The sequence below is a fragment of the Lathyrus oleraceus genome, chromosome 5 (genome assembly GCF_024323335.1).
Source record: "Lathyrus oleraceus cultivar Zhongwan6 chromosome 5, CAAS_Psat_ZW6_1.0, whole genome shotgun sequence".
Classification (NCBI taxonomy): Eukaryota; Viridiplantae; Streptophyta; class Magnoliopsida; order Fabales; family Fabaceae; genus Lathyrus; species Lathyrus oleraceus.
In genome coordinates, this window is record NC_066583.1 from 622184198 (window position 1) to 622198439 (window position 14242).

The window sequence follows — 14242 nt, forward strand, 5'->3', positions numbered from 1 at the left end:
CAAACACACACAAAAAGAAAAAGGGTGAACACACAGACTAACAGGGAGTCGGGAACTCGAGCCTGATAGCTGTCAAGCACAACACACTCAAAAAAGAAAAGGGTGCCCGGAGAGATCTCGTACGATCTCCTGCCTACGTACCTCATCTGGTATGAGGATCAGGGCAACGTAGTTCCCCTTAACAGGGGAGAAACTTCTAACCTAACCAGAAACAGGGAAATGACAAACTAGAAGGGAGCCTGACTCGAGCCTAATAGTTATCATGTATTCCACAATGGTCCTAGGTCGAGGTTTCTATCTAACTTGCACAGGTAGCAAGCTATCCTAAACAGCACAGTCAAACAAATACAAGCACAATAAACAATCACACACACTATATGCAATCAATTGGGCTCATACAAGGTTAGGCTGCAAAAGCAATCCAACTGGAATCGGGTGATGTTAGCTCTTAACCCTAACATTGAGAGTTAGGGTGAAGCAGATGAAATGGGAGATGAGGGGTGTGCCTCATAGCTCTTATCCCTGGTCAGGGAGAGCTTCAGATGATAAAAGATGTGGGAGTTCAGAAAGTTGGAACTCTCTCCACAAGTAATGACTCTATAGATCTTGGGTTAATACCCACAATGCATCAACATGTAATGTGAGCAAAGGGATGACACACTGACTAGCAGGAGATGGATTACACATCTCTTTTATCTGCCAATTGCCTTATCAAAGGTCTTTTCCTGCTTGGCACAAAGATAAACAAACACAAGCATTGCCTCTTAAGGAGGGCTTCAGACAGGTGCCTGCCCAAGTAACAGGACAGGTCTTCAAGACTACATGAAGTCAGAAATATTATACCTCAGTGGTTAAGCAACCAAGCAACAGCAAAAGCAAGTTCAAAGAACTTAAGCAACTAATGTACCTGAAAATAATCTAACTTAGTCAGTACACAACTCAAAAAGTCAATCAGACAGTTAATAGGCAACAGTCAACAATGCATAGTCAAACAAGCTATGCAACAATGTGCAAGGCACAAGCTCAACTCAAATGAGCTAAAAGCCACCTACAAAACAAGTCAAGATTAGTCAAGATAACCCAAATAGTCAACTCAAGCAATGTGAATCAACTCCCTCATGGCCATATGCTTCTTAACCTGCAAACCAAGCTCAAACATGAGAAGCAAACCACTCGGACAAGGCCTAGGGTCAAAGAGGGAGAAATAATTCAAAACAGAACATAAAAATTGACAAGAATCAAGATCAATCAATTAGGAACATCATCCAAAATGTCTCATGTCAATAGCATTAACCAAATTCATTTCACAACTCAAATAAGGCAAGGCATGCAAGTTGAAAGCTCATTGAAGCAACAGAATAAACAAACCCACATTAATTCCAAAATGATTCAATAAATCTCAAGAAACATCATGGCTAAACAGAACACATCACTTGATCAACACACCAAAAATCAAGGCATTTGGACAAGTATAAGCATGGCAATCAAATTCATCAAGTCAAGGTAGGCACAAACAAGCTCAAATGAGACACCAAATGGTACATCAACTTATCACAAGCCTAAAACAGAATTGACAAACGATAAACACTTCAAACCAAAGCCACAATAAACTTCAAAGTGTCTAGAATCAGTGTGCAAAATTTCACATTCATAGGATAAACAACCATCATTTCACAAATCATTGAAGTTCATGACTATCCAAAAGTCCACAAATGGTCATCCAGAAAGAAAAATACCAAACAAATCAGAAATGAATCCAAAAATCCACAAAAATTCATGATCAATCCTAACATCCAGAAGAAGCATCATGCAAAAAATCACATCATTTGGCATTTATTTGGCATGGCAAAGAAATTCCTCAAATCAGGAAAGCAAAGGTGTGACACACATTGTCACACCTACATTAACATGATCATAACTCAACAACCAGAAATGAGAAAAATACAAACTCTACACCAAAATGTCAATTAAGATGTCTAGTTTAAGCATGCAAAGCTTCAAAAGCATTGGATGAAAATCCATCATTTCACAAAGCATATGGCAAGGTAGGTCAAGAAAACACACATGTGAACAAACCCTAGGCAAAAATATTTTTCATCCATGCACAATTTCTGGAAAAATAGTCATAGAAAACTAGAAATCATGAGAAACAACATGCAAAAATTCTCAGGTCATTTGGATCATCCATTAATTATTTATGAATTTTTTAAGTGAATAAAAAATAAAAAAAATCATGTTGAATGCATAGTATGAATGAATGGAGAAAAGATGAAAATAATGCAAAGCAATTTGGATAAATGCCTCAGCCAGGACTCGAACCGGCCACGAATTCAAATTGGAGCGCTTAACAATGAAACTCTGCGTTTCATTAAAGCCTATGTGGCAAGGTCGTGCGCTCCTATCCAATCATTCTGCCATGCAACTACCACGTGGACCAACACATGGATTGAAACACAAAAACACATGCACAACGCGCTAAACAAGATCAAACACACTTCTGGAATTAAAACCCTAAGATCTTCATGCGCATTCGTACGTGTTCTTGAGCTCAAGAACACACTTGTCCAGAAATTCACAACCAGCACACCATTGGATTCGTCTTACAACATACAACACTAATCTAAGCTTAATTTAACCTAATTCCACATGTATCCAGAGATTCAAGCCAAAGAAGTTTCATGTATCAATCTTAGATCTAATATATCTCACTCGTTTCTCCATGAAAATCAATGAGACAAAGCTCAGCATACTCAGGGATGAAAGATCTACAACATGCACATAAACATTTCAAGAATTGAGGAACTCGAATTCTAACCTTCAAGCAAGTGCAGAAATGAAATTGTAGCTTTCAGGCCTTGAGAAGTCCAAACAGTTGCTCCCACACTCTTGTATGATGATTTGGATGAATGCTTGATGCTCAACCTTGCACGATTTGGCCAGAAAGTCCAGCTGCCATTGACGGAGGTGAGCTTCAACAGTTCCAAATCAGCTCGAAAATTGATGGATCTTGCTTCCAAAATGTCCAATTATGCTTGTGGATCAAGGATTGATCAAGAACAAGGCAAGGTTTATGAAGAAATTTGATGAAAAAGTGAGAGAACCAAATGAAGAAAATTGTGAAAATGGATCTAGATCTGAGAATTATGAGGTGTTAATTATGAATTCTGTTATGCTTAGTTATATATATGTTGTGCTAATGATGCTTGTTAATCACAATTAAGCAAATGCAAGTGGATTAGAGAAAAACCAAGTGTAATGCAAATTTGCAAATTCACCCCTTATGCATGCATGACAATGCTACAGTACACGAAATTCTGTGGAAATTCACTTGAAATGCTATGTAGAAGCCAAATGCAATGCTAGGAAGTGAAAACAATGCCTAACTTTTGAATTTGGAATTTCCCTCCAAAATTCAAATGAAAATGCAAATATTTTTGTGATCAAAATGCATGGCTTATGATGCATGAATTGGATAGTACATGTCAAGAGAGAAATGTTGCAAAAAGAACCACTTCAATTGGCCTTATGGTTTAAAAGTTATGCACTTGTGAAGTTCAAATTTGCTTGACCATGATTGATCCATATCTTTTCAACCATGCATGCAAAATTCATGTTCTTGGACTTTTTGGAAATGGGAGAACAAGATATACAACTTTCATGTTCAACAAAATTTCATTTGAAGCATTTTTGATGATGTAATCTTGAGGAGAAAACCTTTCCATTTTTGGCAATTTTGAATTATAAGTCACTTTCTATTTTTGGAAAGTTTTGTCCTGACTTTATTTTCTTCAATGTTGATGTTTGAAATGTCAAATGAGACTTGTATGGACATGAATGAAGTATTTCTAACCACTTCCCACCTCCAAATCCAACAGTTGACTTTTGGTTGACTTTTCAATTGATAGATGACTTGGTCATGCACAGATGAATTTGAACCTCAATCTCCTGATGAAATGGCTCCAAAATGAAACCCTAGCTTACACAAGCTCTTTAAAACACATATGATGATCCTAATCTCCACTAAGACCCCATCTCCTTGCCAAACCCGGACTGGTATAATTCAATTGATTAGGGTTGACCAGAGGTCAAAACCCTAATCCCAAGGAAACTGATTAGAAACAATGAACCTCTTGGTGATGATAAGACCATGATTATGGTGATGTGCCATTTCAACCAAGATAGTAATCAATCTCCTTGAAGAACCAAGAAACCCTAACTGAAGCACAAACCCTCAGATGATTAGTGATCAGTTCATGAGACCCTCAAGCTTGCATCTCTTAACCTCTCCATCTTCTGATAAAGACTTAGGAGGATGACTTGCTCATTGTTGCCACATGATATGCAAAGATGCAATGACTAATGTCCTAAAAGATGAAATGCAATATGTTAAGCTAGTCCCAAGAGAGGAGGGCAAATTTTGAGGTGTTACAGCTGCCCCTATTCAATCCACTGTGAACCTGTCGATATGAATAGCCTCGGCTTTCAGATGACCAGGGTGAAGAGTGATTGAATACCAAGAACAGACGAACAATTTGCACTCTGATGGGAAAATAATTAACAATGCCTGTCAGAATCGACAAAGATACAATCTTGAAAGAAGAATCCGTCGGGTACGGAGAAAGTCAGCCTGAATACCGAAACGGGACGTTGACCTGGATACCAAAATAAATGGTAACACAGGAACCACCATGGCCTGAACGCCGCTCATCAGTCTAAATACTGAGCATCGGAACATGTGAGTATTAATGTCGGTCTGAATACCGGGAGATTGGCCTGAATGCCCAACAACTGGCCTGAATGCCGTATCGGTCTGAATACCGGAAAGCTGGCATGAGTGCCGCAAGCTGCATCGATCTGAACTTCGGACGCTTCTTCGATCTGAAAATCGAAAACTGGTCTGAATACCCACCTTGGCCTGAATACCGGAACGCTGGCCTGAATGCCACAAGTGCTTCAACCTGATCGTCGGAAACTTCTTCGATCTGAAAATCGGAAACTGGTCTGAATACCCACCTCGGCCTGAATACCGAAAATCTGGCCTGAATGCCGCAAGTGCTTCAACCTGATCGTCGGAAACTTCTTCGATCTGAAAATCGGAAACTGGTCTGAATACCCACCTCGGCCTGAATACCGGAAAACTGGCCTGAATGCCGCAAGTACTTCAACCTGATCGTCGGAAACTTCTTCGATCTGAAAATCGGAAACTGGTCTGAATACCCACCTCGGCCTGAATACCGGAAAACTGGCCTGAATGCCGCAAGTACTTCAACCTGATCGTCGAAAACTTCTTCGATCTGAAAATCGGAAAATCTGGTCTGAATACCCACCTCGGCCTGAACACCGGAAAACTGGCCTGAATGCCACAAGTGCTTTAACCTGATCGTCGGAAACTTCTTCGATCTGAAAATCGGAAACTGGTCTGAATACCCACCTCGGCCTGAATACCGGAAAACTGGCCTGAATGTCGCAAGCTGCATCGATCTGAACTTCGGAAGCTTCTTCGATCTGAACATCGGAAACTGGTCTGAATACCCAACTTCGGCCTGAACACCGCATCGGTCTGAATACCCGAAAAACTCTTCATGCCTGTCAGCATCGGCAGCGATAAGGTAAAGTGACGAATGAGACGGCACGTGGGCCAACGACTTATGTTGGGAATAATAAGCCATGAGCATGCCATTCCTACTTAATCCACTGTGAACGAACAATCTGCGCTCAGTTGGGGATTATCTCCTTTTCTTTTCTTTACTTTTTGTTCTTTTCTTGGACCCCGAAACTTTTCTGATCATCATTCCATCTCCGCCCGACAGAAGCCCTTCCTCCAATATCGCACTACTGGGGAATACTGTGGATTAGAATCACGACGCCAAATTCCTCGGAGTAACATCTTCACCTTCTGGCGAAACCACCCCTCAAACAATAACCACGGCTTGAGACTAGCCTATGCTTGCAATGCTGATGCATGATATTTTTTAGCGTAATGCCCCATAACCATGGAAATGCTACGCAAATAATTATGCAATATGTTATGCTTATCTACATGATGAATGCATAAAAAGTATCCCTCTCAAGGGACTCTTCTAGGGAGCTCGAGGCACTCTGCTGAGGAACTCGACAACACTCCGATCTCCATCCTGCCGGGGAATAGCACTGCTGCTGGGAAATAGGCCACCCTCATCAAGGATAACCTCCTCTGCACCCGGTCCGTTTGGGGACATCGCTGGGGAAAGAATCACCAACGCACTCTGTGGGGAATCAACGGTCTTTGACTTGCTGGGGATATAACAATCCCGACTCTGCTTGGAGAAACCACTACCAACAGATACCTCTGCTGGGAAATAGCAACCTTCGGGCCTGGCTGCTGAGGAAACACCGATCTAAAACCTGCTGAGGAGATAACCATCCCGACCCTGCTTGGGGAAAACACAGACCTTGAATCTGCTGAGGAGGTAACAATCCCAACCCTGCTTGGGGAAACCAGAAAATTCTGGCACAGAACACCCGTCGACTCGTCGAACCACGGCATTCACCGTCTAAATCCACTGTCAACTTTCCAATTTTGAGAACTCCCAGACTCGTCTGGACTTTTCTGATTCATCACCTTGTATTCCCGCCTTCTCCGTACTCTACGAAGAGCGAACTCCTGGGATTCATACAGACTTTCCAATCTTCAGACTTTGAAGAGTCTTCTTGATTAATATCCAGGATCGTCGTACGTCTCTCGCCGTCGTCTTTTCACCATTCTCCATTCATTCGTCCCTGATTGGACTCCACGGGGATCTTTTATCAAAAGCTTCCACATCACAACCTGCAAGTGAGTGAAAATACCTAACAGTACCTGCAAAAGAGATCGTTAGATAAAAACGTGCCCCAGGCGTGTCGAGATTTCAACACTTGGGTCACTCAACCTTCCGAATAAGATTTCAAGTTCTCAATCTTGTAAACATGCATTGGAAGGGACTTGTATGTCTTAAAATGCCAGATTCTTTATCACAAACAATTGGATGTTTTTGCAATCAAAGCGGTAATGAAAACAAAAACAAAATTATCTGACTGAATATGCATTTTATTGATTGAAAAAGTGGGGCTCAAATTGAGCAATACAAAGGAAGCAATTCCTGAAAAGAGGTAATTGCGCACAAAAGGAAAAATCTATCCTAATGGCAATGTGAGACCGCGATCTCATCGAGTTCCAACTCAGTTACACCCCATATGTCCTCAGACTCTTCGTGCTTTCTGCCTTCTGAACAAGACGCTTCCGACTGATGCCTACCGGGGATTATCCATGTCATATCCAAAGTGCAAACGATCATGCCAGACGCAGTTGTTCGTTTCAATCCCTCTTTTGCCTGGACCGCCCTTTCGGGTTTTCAGTCCACCGGGATACCCTTTTTTGCCCAAGTCGCCTTTTCAGGTTTTCGACTTGCCGGGTGTACATTTTTCTTTTTATCCCTAATTTTTGCCTGAACCTTTTCATCATTTTTTTTTGTTCGCCGGGATGCCCATTTCTGCCTGGACTATTTTATTCTTTTCGTCCAGCGGGTCTCTTATACGAAGTATTTTTTAACTGCGTCCGCATTCACAGAGGATGGAAAATCCTCGCCATCCATGGTCGTCAACAACAAGGCTCCGCCAGAGAAAACCTTCTTGACCACGAATGGACCTTCATAATTGGGTGTCCATTTGCCCCTTCGATCATTTTGAGGAGGAAGGATCATTTTCAGCACCATATCACCTACGTGATACACACGAGGTCGTACCTTTCGGTCAAAAGCACGCTTCATCCTTTGCTGGTACAACTGCCCATGACAGATGGCCGTCAGCCTCTTTTCCTCAATCAGGCTCAACGCGTCCTACCGAGTACTAATCCATTCAGCCTCTTGCAACTTTATGTCCATCAGGACTCCCCAGGATGGAATTTGAACCTCAACCTGTAATACGGCTTCCATCCCATATACCAACGAGAAAGGCGTTGCCCCAGTAGATGTACGCACCGAGGTACGAGACCCAGGATACAAGCTTTATACTCAGCCACCCTTGCTGGTGCATTCAAATGTTATCCGGGCAACAAAAGGAATGTGGGATCTCTTCAGCGCAACCAGAACGACACCAACTCCGCTTCCATTCATGTTAATGGCCCCATCAGACATCAGAATCCGTTCGGATTCAGGGTCAGGCCCCTCCTCCGGGATCGGTTCCTCACAATCTTTCGATTTGAGCACCTCGAGATGTCCTTATCAGGGAACTCAAACTTCCTCGGTTGATAATCCTCTACGGGTTACTGGGCGAGGTAATCAGACAATACACTCCCCTTGATTGCTTTCTGAGAAGTATGCTGAATATCGTATTCAATCAAAATCATTTGCCCTCTTGCAACCCGTCCGGTCATTGCTGGCTCTTCAAAAATCTACTTGACCAGATCCATCTCGAAATCCACAAAGTGGTATGAACCAGCATACACTGTCTCAGTCGGCGAGCAGCCTATGCCAAAGTACAACAAGTTTTCTCGAGCAGTGAATGTATTGTTTCACAGTCGGTAAACTTTTTGCTAAGGTAAATTGCATGCTCTTTTCGACCGGACTCGTCATGCTAACACAATACGCACCTCATAGACTCCTCGAGGGCTGTCAAGTACCAGAGTAACAATTGCTCCTTGAATCAGAGGTTCCTGCAACTTATTCTTTTATCTTTCAGTGCCCCTTGGCAACCATTATTCCACCTGACCGTTTGACTTTTTTTCTCAGCTTGAATATGGGTTCACACGTGGCTGTTAGATGAGATGTGAACCGTGAAATGCAGTTCAATCTACCTAAGAAACCACGAACCCCCTTTTTTTTGTTCTCGGTTCAGGCACTTTCTTGTATGGCTTTTTTTTTCTTTTTCTTTTTAAGTAGAATCAACCTCGATTCCTCTCTTACAATGAACCCCAACATCTTACCGGACCGCACTCTGAAAGTGCACTTATTTGAATTCAACCTCAGTTTGAATTGTCTCAACCGGTCGACCAACTTGGCCAGATCCACCAGATGCCCCTCTTTTGTTTGGGACTTTGCTATCATGTCATCAACATAGCATTCAATTTCAGGATGAATCTTATCATGAAACAAAGTCACCATGGCTCTCTGATAAGTAGCACCGACGTTCTTGAGACGGAATGGCATCACCTCCACTCTTGACACTCGCCTCCAAGGCGGCCCCAACCTTTACTTCCTTCCTGACCTTCTCGGTGCCTGGATTTAACGATCTCAACTCACTTTACGTGCGACTGAATCACCTTCTCCTCTTGTTTCAACAACCTGGTTAATCTTCCAACAAATCACAATCCTCTTCGCCTTCTTCTTCGGCATGATAGATCGGATTGTCGAAGTCATACAGAGGTGTAACCGAATTGTTATCAACGAGATCAGGAGAATTATTTTTTTGAAGTCGGAACGAGACAAATCAAAAAAAAAGGAAAAAATGAAAACAAACATTGCCATTTTATTTGTTTTTTTTAAACTGTAAAAATAAGTGAAAAACAGGGAACACCGCTTTTAATGTGAAAAACATCCATTTATTAATGATGCAAAATGTTGCACAATGAAACACATGAGGTGGCCCTTACAATGGACCATTACGTTTCTGGCAAAACGTATGGCTTTCATGCAAACAGAATTGAAAAACAGAAATATTACTCTTCAGGATGAGTGACAGTGATGATCTTTTAGGCCTTCCAGTTCCCTGGTACACACGATTTTATCCACGAGTCAAGTTCACAGTCACTGTCAGTCTCTTCACCCACCGCACAGACACGATCTGAATCTTCAGCAATTGCACCCACCATCACCTGACCATGCGCCGGCATGGGATTAGCACCAATATTCAGTGACAGTGTAAAATTGAGGGCCTTGGAGTCTACCAGATCCTGGACAACATGCTTAAAAGCTCTACAGCCCTCAATGTTATGTCCAGAGGCACCAGAATGGAATTCACACTTGGCGTTCTCATCATAATTAAGAGGCCTCTGTTCTGATCTCAATGGAGCTAATGTCCTCAATTGTACCATTCTGAGATCTTTCAACTTCTTCAACAGAAGAGCATACGTCATGGGTGGCTTATCAAACTGACGATCAATCCCCTTTCCTCTCACTTGGCATCCAGCTCTTTGTGCTCTCTGTTGAGGGAACTGATGTTGTTGTTGTACCGATTGATTACCAGCAGGGGTGGTTACTACAACAGTGTGCTGGTAGTAATGATCCCTACCGTATCCTCTCTGGGCATACACAGCACTCGCGCCATCCTCCTTCTTATGCTGACCATTACCAAAGGATTTCTTCGATCCAGACGACGAAGCGTTTCCTTGTATTTTCCCCTTCTTCAGCCAGTCTTCAATCCTCCCCACCTTCTCGGTAATTGCTTTCTGCCCCAAGGCGAACTCTTGCATGACATTGATCAGCTCTCTCATCTTCTCTTTCAGCTCGAGAATGTCTGTGTTGGAAGTATCCATCAGTTTAGACCTATTGCGCCTAGTAGGGTATCTGTGCGGACGGGTTGTGTTCAAGGGAATGATTCGGCGTGCGCGAACAATGATTCCTGAGTAAACCCAAACCTGTTAGAAACTGAAACCTGCAAAACAGAAGTCAGGTTATTATGACTCACCCATGAATGCAATGTCTATCCGTATAAGGAACACTCTTTCCTTCGATTCTGGCTTCATCGAGACGGATAAAAAAAATTCGACAATAATATTCTGACATCTGGATGTCTCTCAACCAGGATCTCAATCCAGAATGTACCCTGAGTATGGATAGACATGAGTTAGATGCCGATGAATGCAAAATATGGATGATGCTAATGCATGAATGCAATGCACTGTGCCATCCTCCAAGTCATCTGAACTTTTACTGCACTGAGTGACGGTCTCTGAACTGATCACAACCATCTGAAGGAATATGTAACCACAAATCCGACTTGGGGTTCCGAAATAAACGGAACAGAATGATACGTCACCATCATCATCAGAAAGTTCTCTGAATAGATAACCACAAGAACCTCTGAACCAGCCCAGGGAATCCTGAAATAAACGGATCCCCACTGATAAATACCACGGACAGAACTCCAGCGTCTCAGAAATAAACCATAAATCCGACTTATAAATAGGACTCTGATCAACGGCTGAACCATTAGTCACCAACAAAGTCACCACCAGAACAGGCATCTGTAAGAATCAACCCTCCCCTCACATGTGAATTCTAATCAGGTCATCCTAAGGCGGATAATGGTCTCGACAATCGGGCAAAGATACTCAACGGGTTTGCCCTTTCGGGTGTGCCGTTGCAGCTCTCGTAAGATCGTCTAAACCAAAGATCCGGGAAAGAACGGTCACCGAAGTCAATAGCTCAAAAGAGATAATCCGACCTAAGCGGAATAACTCCACCCGGAAGGACTCTCTCAAATGAACCTCGTCCGGCTGTGGTGACACGTCTCCTCATCATGTCGTACAACATGTGAAGAAACATGAGACCACGCTAATCCTAGGTGTATGCTCAGGCCTGGGTATTGGGCCCATTCAGAACACCCACCCCAAATCATAGGACTCACCTGTACAGAAGACAGCACAATGATAGTATGATGCATGCAAATATTTACGCAAATATATACACAACATAATAATCATAAATGCGATAAATAGAACAGCACAAGCAACCTAAACTATCATAGAGAGCGCTAGGAGAGACTCGCTTAGGGAAGATGGACCAGCAAGAGGTCAACTTCAGATGTCCCCAGCAGAGTCGCCAGCTGTCGCATCCGCGAAAAACAACCGGCGGGAAAAAACAAAACAAACAGAGCCGCCATCGTGCGTTATTTATCCCCAAGAGGGAAAGGAAACGCTCGAAGTAAACCTGGAAAAGACATGGTCTTACGACCGAAGATTACAGGGTAAGGGAGTCGGTTACGCAAGGGGAAGGTATTAGCACCCCTCACGTCCGTCGTACTCGACGGGATCCACGCTCAAAAGAATAGAAGAAAGGTTGCTAAACACTGCTCAAAAGAATGCACACACACGCTGGAAACAACACAGGTGGGATAAGAGGGGAACGGGCTCGCTAGGATATCGCATCCTATGCCTACGTATCTCATCTGGAATGAGAATCAGAGCTACCATAGTTCGGCTCACGCACGCCGAAACAAAAACACACAGGAAACCGACTGCCAATCGCTGGGCTTACGTCAGACTCCACACAAACAGGCAAACATGGAAACCGAATGCCAATCGCTGGACTTACATCAGACTCCGAACCAACAAACACACACAGGAAACCAACTGTCAATCGCTGGACTTACGTCGGACTCCACACAAACAAACACCGATAGGATACGGACTGCCAATCGCTGGTCTTACATCCATATCCTAACACACACAAGAAGGTTAACCAACAAATAAGTTACTAAGGAGTCTGGAACTCGAGCCTAATAACTGTCAAGCAAACACACACAAAAAGAAAAAGGGTGAACACACAGACTAACAGGGAGTCGGGAACTCGAGCCTGATAGCCGTCAAGCACAACACACTCAAAAAAGAAAAGGGTGCCCGGAGAGATCTCGTACGATCTCCTGCCTACGTACCTCATCTGGTATGAGGATCAGGGCAACGTAGTTCCCCTTAACAGGGGAGAAACTTCTAACCTAACCAGAAACAGGGAAATGACAAACTAGAAGGGAGCCTGACTCGAGCCTAATAGTTATCATGTATTCCACAATGGTCCTAGGTCGAGGTTTCTATCTAACTTGCACAGGTAGCAAGCTATCCTAAACAACACAGTCAAACAAATACAAGCACAATAAACAATCACACACACTATATGCAATCAATTGGGCTCATACAAAGTTAGGCTGCAAAAGCAAGCCAACTGGAATCGGGTGATGTTAGCTCTTAACCCTAACATTGAGAGTTAGGGTGAAGCAGATGAAATGGGAGATGAGGGGTGTGCCTCATAGCTCTTATCCCTGGTCAGGGAGAGCTTCAGATGATAGAAGATGTGGAAGTTCAGAAAGTTGGAACTCTCTCCACAAGTAATGACTCTATAGATCTTGGGTTAATACCCACAATGCATCAACATGTAATGTGAGCAAAGGGATGACACACTGACTAGCAGGAGATGGATTACACATCTCTTTTATCTGCCAATTGCCTTATCAAAGGTCTTTTCCTGCTAGGCACAAAGATAAACAAACACAAGCATTGCCTCTTAAGGAGGGCTTCAGACAGGTGCCTGCCCAAGTAACAGGACAGGTCTTCCAGACTACATGAAGTCAGAAATATTATACCTCAGTGGTTAAGCAACCAAGCAACAGCAAAAGCAAGTTCAAAGAACTTAAGCAACTAATGTACCTGAAAACAATCTAACTTAGTCAGTACACAACTCACAAAGTCAATCAGACAGTTAATAGTCAACAGTCAACAATGTGCAAGGCACAAGCTCAACTCAAATGAGCTAAAAGCCACCTACAAAACAAGTCAAGATAACCCAAATAGTCAACTCAAGCAATGTGAATCAATTCCCTCATGGCCATATGCTTCTTAACCTGCAAACCAAGCTCAAACATGAGAAGCAAACCACTAGGACAAGGCCTAGGGTCAAAGAGGGAGAAATAATTCAAAACAGAACATAAAAATTGACAAGAATCAAGCTCAATCAATTAGGAACATCATCCAAAAAGTCTCATGTCAATAGCATTAACCAAATTCATTTCACAACTCAAATAAGGCAAGGCATGCAAGTTGAAAGCTCATTGAAGCAACAGAATAAACAAACCCACATTAATTCCAAAATGATTCAATAAATCTCAATAAAAATCATGGCTAAAAAGAACATATCACTTGATCAACACACCAAAAATCAAGGCATTTGGACAAGTATAAGCATGGCAATCAAATTCATCAAGTCAAGGTAGGCACAAACAAGCTCAAATGAGACACCAAATGGTACATCAACTTAGCACAAGCCTAAAACAGAATTGACAAATTATAAACACTTCAAACCAAAGCCATAATAAACTTCAAAGTGTCTAGAATCAGTGTGCAAAATTTCACATTCATAGGATAAACAACCATCATTTCACAAATCATTGAAGTTCATGACTATCCAAAAGTCCACAAATGGTCATCCAGAAAGAAAAATACCAAACAAATCAGAAATGAATCCAAAAATCCACAAAAATTCATGATCAATCCTAACATCCAGAAGAAGCATCATGCAAA